Below are 7,132 nucleotides of genomic sequence, written 5' to 3'. Positions count from 1 at the left end.
CTGCCACTTCTCAGCCCATTGGCCCATCTGATCGAGATCCCGTTGTAATCTGAAGTAATCCTATTTGCTGTTCACTACACCTCCAATTTTGGTGTGATCTGCAAACTTACTAACTGTACCTCTTAAGCTCGCATCCAAATAATTTATGTAAATGACAAAAAGTAGAGAACCCAGCACCAATCCTTGTGGCACTCCACTGGTCTCCAGTCTGAAAAACAACCCTTCACCACCACCCTCTCTCTTCTACCTTTGAGCCAGTTCTGTATCCAAATGGCTAGTTCTCTCTGTATTCCATGAGATCTAACGTTGCTAACAGTCTCCCATGGGGAGCCTTACTGAAGTCCATATAGATCACATCGACTGCTCTGCCCTCATCAATCCTCTTTTTTACTTCTTTGGAAAACTCAACCAAGTTTGTGAGACATGATTTCCCACGCACAAAGCCATGTTGACTATCCCTAATCAGTCTTTGCCTTTCCAAATACACGTACATCCTGTCCCTCAGGATTCCCTCCAACAACTTGCTCACCACTGAGGTCAGGCTCACCGGCCTATAGTTCCCTGGCTTATCCTTACCACCCTTCCTAAACAGTGGCACCATGTTAGCCAAACTCCAGTCTTCTGGCACCTCACCTGTGACTATCGATGATACAAATATCTCAGCAATCACTTCTCTAGCTTCCCACAGAGTTCTAGAGTACACCTGATCAGGTCCTGGGTTTTATCCACCTTTATGCATTTCAAGACGTCCAGCACTTCCTCCTCTGTAACATGAATATTTTGCAAGGTGTCACCATCTATTACCTTACATTCTATCTCTTCCAGATTCTTTTCCACAGTAAATACTGATGCAAAATACTCATTTAGTATCTCCCCCATTTTCTGTGGCTCCACACAAAGACCGCCTATTCTCTCCCTAGTTACCCTTTTGTCCTTAACGTATTTGTAAAAACCCTTTGGATTCTCCTTAATTGTATTTGCCAAAGCTATCTCATGTCCCCTGTTTGCCCTGCTGATTTCCCTCTTAAGTATACTCCTACTGCCTTTAGAACATAGAAAAATACAGCGCAGTACAGGCCCTTTGGCCCTCGATGTTGCGCCGATCCAAGCCCAACTAACCTACACTAGCCCACTATCCTCCCTATGCCTATCCAATGCCCGTTTAAATGCCCATAAAGAGGGAGAGTCCACCACTGCTACTGGCAGGGCATTCCATGAACTCACGACTCGCTGAGTAAAGAATCTACCCCTAACATCTGTCCTATACCTACCACCCCTTAATTTAAAGCTATGCCCCCTCGTAATAGCTGACTCCATACGTGGAAAAAGGTTCTCATGGTCAACCCTATCTAAACCCCTAATCATCTTGTACACCTCTATCAAGTCACCCCTAAACCTTCTTTTCTCCAATGAATACAGCCCCAAGTGCCTCAGCCTTTCCTCATACGATCTTCCTACCATACCAGGCCACATCCTGGTAAACCTCCTCTGCACCCGTTCCAGTGCCTCCACATCCTTCCTATAGTATGGCGACCAAAACTGCACACAATACTCCAGATGCGGCCGCACCAGAGTCTTATACAAGTGCAACATGACCTCAGGGCTCCGGAACTCAATTCCTCTACCAATAAAAGCCAGTACGCCATATGCCTTCATTACCGCACTATTTACCTGGGTGGCAACTTTCAGAGATCTGTGTACATGGACACCAAGATCCCTCTGCTCATCCACACTACCAAGTATCTGACCATTAGCCCAGGACCCCGTCTTTTTGTTACTCTTACCAAAGTGAATCACCTCACACTTACCTACATTGAATTCCATTTGCCACCTTTCTGCCCAGCTCTGCAACTTATCTATATCCTGCTGTAACCTGACACATCCTTCCTCACTGTCAACAACTCCTCCGACTTTCGTATCATCCACAAACATGCTCACCCAACCTTCTAGCCCCTCCTCCAGGTCATTTATAAAAATGACAAACAGCAATTGTCCCAAAACAGATCCTTGCGGAACACCGCTAGTAACTGCACTCCAAGATGAACCTTTACCATCAACTACTACCCTCTGTCTTCTTCCAGCCAGCCAATTCCTAATCCAAACCTCCAACTCACCCTCAATGCCATACCTCTGTATTCTTTTCAGTAGCCTACCATGGGGAACCTTATTAAACGCCTCACTAAAATCTAGATATACCACATCTACCGCTTTACCCTCGTCTACCTCCTTAGTCGCCTTCTCAAAGAATTCAAAAAGGTTTGTGAGGCACGACCTGCCCTTCACAAAACCATACTGACTATCCTTGATCACATTATTCCTATCCAGATGTTCATAAATCCTATCCCTTACAATTCTCTCTAAGACTTTGCCCACAACAGAAGTGAGACTCACCAGCCAATAGTTTCTAGGGTTATCCCTACTCCCCTTCTTGAACAAGGGAACCACATTTGCTAACCTCCAGTCTTCTGGCACTATTCCTGTAGACAACGAGGACATAAAAGTCAAGACCAATGGCTCTGCAATCTCCTCCCTGGCTTCCCAGAGAATCCTAGGATAAATGCTATCAGGCCCAGGGGACTTATCTATTTTCACCCTTTCCAGAATTTCCAACACCTCTTCCCTACATACCTCAAAGCCGTCCATTCTAATTAATTGTGACTCAATATTCACATCGGCAACAATGTCCTGTTCCTGAGTGAATACTGACGAAAAGTATTCATTCAGTGTCTCCCCAATCTCTTCAGCCTCTACACGCAACTTCCCACTACTATCCTTGACTGGACCTATTCCTACCCTAGTCATTCTTTTATTCCTGACATACCTATAGAAAGCCTTAGGGTTTTCCCTACCTCACCTACCTCCAATTCTAACACCTGGCCTGGTTCGTTACCCAGAACCAAATCCAGTATGGCCTCACCTCTTGTTGGCCTGTCTACATATTGTGTCAGGAAACCCTCCTGCACACATTGAATAAACACCGACCAATCTAACGAACTCGAGCTATAGCTTTCCCAGTCAATATCTGGAAAGTTAAAGTCCCCCATGACAACCACCCTATTATTTTCACTCTTCTCCTGAATCATCCTCGCAATCCTTTCTTCTCTATCATTCTCTATCCTTTCTTTATACTCTAAGGATTCACTTGACCTATCCTATCTATACCTTACATATGCTTCCTTCTTTTTCTTAACCAAACCCTCAATTTCTTTAGTCATCCAGCATTCCCTATACATACCAGCCTTCCCTTTCACCCTGATAGGAATATACTTTCTCTGGATTCTTGTTATCTCATTTCGGAAGGCTTCCCATTTTCTAGCCGTCCCTTTACCTGTGAACATCTGCCCCCAATCGGCTTTTGAATGTTCTTGTCTAATACCATCAATATTGGCCTTCCTCCAATTTAGAACTTCAACTTTTAGATCTGGTCTATCCTTTTCCATCACTATTTTAAAACAAATAGAATTATGGTCGCTGGCCCCAAAGTGCTCCCCCACTGACACCTCAGTCACCTGCCTTGCCTTAGTTCCCAAGAGTAGGTTAAGTTTTGCACCTTCTCTAGTAGGTACATCCACATACTGAATTAGAAAATTGTCTTGTACACACTTAAATTCCTCTCCATCTAAACCCTTAACACTATGGCAGTCTCAGTCTATGTTTGGAAAGTTAAAATCCCCTACCATAACCACCCTACTATTCTTACAGATAGCTGAGATCTCCTTACATTATTGTTTCTCAATTTCCCTCTGACTATTACGGGGTCTATAATACAATCCTAATAAGGTGAGCATCCCTTTCTTATTTCTCAGTTCCACCCAAATTATCTTAAATCTAGTTCTCTTAGACTAGTGAGAGTGGTTCCCAGCTGGGCAGGAACAACATGGAACAGCGAAAAGGAAATGTTTACATTGTACTTGAAGAGCAACGATAACTGAAACAGATGGAAGGAAGAAAGACACAATTATGAAGTCTCATAATATTTGAGGCCATTCTAGCAACAATGAATCTATGGAACTTTTAGCCTCTGTTCCTATCTGTGCTATGTCTGACAGAGTAGACAGTGCTGCTGTGGAAATGTGCTTCATTCTCTTACGGAGTCATAGAGTCACAGAGATCTACAGCACGGAAATAGACCCTTCAGTCCAACTCGTCCATACCGACCAGATATCCTATGCCTACTATTTCCCAGCACTTGGCCCTTATCCCTCCAAACCCCTTCCATTCACATACCCATCCCTTCAGTCCAACTCGTCCATACCGACCAGATATCCTATGCCTACTATTTCCCAGCACTTGGCCCTTATCCCTCCAAACCCCTTCCATTCACATACCCATCCAGATGCCTTTTAAATGCTGCAATTGTACCAACCTCCACCAGTTCCTCTTGCAGCTCATTCCATACATGCACCACCTTCTATGTGAAAAGGTTGCCCCTTAGGTCCATTTTATATCTTTCCCCTCTCACCCTAAACCTATGTCCTCTAGTTCTGGACTCCCCCACCCCAGGGAAAAAGCTTTGTCTCTGTATCCTCATGATTTTATAAACCTCTTTGAGGTCATCCCTCAGCCTTCAACGTTCCAGGGAAAACAGCCCCAGCCTATTCACCCTCTCCCTATAGCTCAACTCCTCCAACCCTGGCAACATCCTTGTAAATCCTTTCTGAACCCTTTCAAGTTTTACAACATCCTTCTGATCGGAAGGAGACTAGAATTACATGCAAAATTCCATAAGTGGCCTAACCAATGTCCTGTACAACTGCAACATGACCTCCCAGCTCCTATACTCAATGTTCTGACCAATAAAGGAAAGCATACCAAATGCCTTCTTCACTATCCTATCTACCTGCAACTCTACTTTCAAGGAGCTATGAACCTGCCCTTCAAAGTCTCTTTATTCAGCAACACTCCCTACAACCGTACCATTAAGTGTATAAGTCCTGCTAAGATTTGCTTTCCCAAAATGCAGCACCTCGCATTTATCTGAATTAAACTCCATCTGCCACTCCTCAGCCCATTGGCCATCTGATCAAGATTCCGTTGTAACTGAGGTAACTTTCTTCGCTTTTGCCTAACCTTCTTTGCTGTCCACTACACTTTCAATTTTGGTATCATCTGCAAACGTACTAACTATACCGCCTGTGTTCATATCCAAATTATTTATATAAATGATGAAGCATAGTGGACCCAGCACCGATCCTTGTGGCACTCCACTGGTCACAGACCTCCAGTCTGAAAAGCAACCCTCCACCACCACCCTCTGTCTTCTACCTTTGAGCTCTGTATCCAAATGGCTAGTTCTCCCTGTATTCCATGAGATCTAACCTTGCTAACCAATCTCCCATGGGAACCTTGTCGAATGCTTTACTGAAATACATATAGATCACATCTACCGCTCTGCCCATATCAATCCTCTTTGTTACTTTTTCAAAAACTCAATCAAGTTCATGAGATACAATTTCCCACACAAAGCCAAGTTGACTATCCCTAATCAGTCCTTGCCTTTCCAAATACAAGTAAATCCTGTCCCTCAGGATTCCCTCCAACATCTTGCCCACCACTGACGTCAGGCTCACCAATCTATAGTTTCCTGGCTTTTTCTTACCACCTTTCTTAAATAATGGCACTACATTAGCCAACCTTCAGTCTTCTGGCACGTCACCTGTGACTATCAATGATGCAAATATCCCAGCCCTTCTTCTTCCAAACCCAGCTACTTCAGATAGTCCTTTGTATGCTAACAATGAAAATTATGGACAATCCCGAGATTTGAAGGATTTACTCGATTGTCTTCTTATTGACAGTGACAAATCATATCAGACAAGAATTCCAATGTTAATATATATCATTAGAGGTGCAATATTGATTTGGGAGACCGATTATATTTATTCATTTTTATCGCACTGACTAAACAACAGCACATCACATAACTCAGGCCTTTTGTGTTGGGAGCTAATTTTAGCTACTCTCATCCACAATGAGTACGCTTAGCAGTGGGAGATCAGCAAACACGGCACAGACTGGGAATTAAAGCCAGAACCTTCTGGTTTTGCGTGAGCTCCATATTACATTGCACTTTGAATGAGCAAATCATTTTACATTTTAAGTCTGAGCTGGGACAAGGTACACTATTCAGATAAGCAATAAATGTGATGCAGATTTTTAATGATAACTGATATCAATTTGTACAAACGGGTAACATTTGATGCAAACAAACGGGTAATACTTATAGATGTGTGATTCATCATGTGCAAAGATACATTGGTACAAAAGATGAAATAGATGAATTGACTAGATGTGCAAATGAAAAGAAAGGCTTGAATATGTGTAGCAGCTTTCATGCCCCAAAGCAGTTTACAGACATTTACATTTCAAAATGAAGTCCGTTTTTTATGATGCAGGAATAGATTTGTAAAAGGTGATTTGTATAGATGTGCTGTACACTGTGTGTACACTATACACAATATTGTTTCCGTGTTTTTAGCCAGTTTTGCAGCGCTGGCTGTGGTATTGTGTGTACTTAATTTCACTTCACTTCAGTATAGACTGTCACAGAACAAAGAGCAACAGGACAAAGGCACACAAGGCACTGAAGGCTGGATTGTCTAAAGTGGTGGGAGTTCCTCATGAACAAAGGACAGGAGGTTGCCTGTTAATTAATGAGCCCCAGTGACATGGCATCCTCATAAATTGTATGTTTTGAGGTCTGTGTTTGCACAATTTCATTAACACGGCCTTAATTATGGAGGAAGATGCATAAATACTGTCTTTAATTAAAAAAGGGCTTTAATTCCAAAGCCTGTTCCATGCTGTGGTATTGCTGCATCACTTACTGGAAAATGCCCTTGTGAAATGAGTTATATCTCAGCTAAGCTGTCTTCTCAAATTCACAAGGGCAATTTTTTTTTTGAGTTTTCACCTCTTCTTTCCTGCAGGTGCTAACTCCAGTCAATTCACAGTTCCAGTTCTTCTTTACCCCATCCAAGTAAGTCGTCAATCCTTCTCTGTGAAATTTAGGAGTGAGTGTTCGCAGACTATTAATCCAAGGGGGGGGGGGGGGAGGGGGTCACTTCATGCCTGCATTGGTCACGCTTCAGACACTTTCCATACACAGTCACCGAAGCAGAAAACACAACTC

The sequence above is a fragment of the Chiloscyllium plagiosum genome, unplaced genomic scaffold, assembly GCF_037043375.1.
Source record: "Chiloscyllium plagiosum isolate Xiang-an unplaced genomic scaffold, Cpla_swu_hap1 HiC_scaffold_36, whole genome shotgun sequence".
In the NCBI taxonomy this organism is placed as follows: Eukaryota; Metazoa; Chordata; class Chondrichthyes; order Orectolobiformes; family Hemiscylliidae; genus Chiloscyllium; species Chiloscyllium plagiosum.
This window is presented reverse-complemented; position numbering follows the sequence as displayed.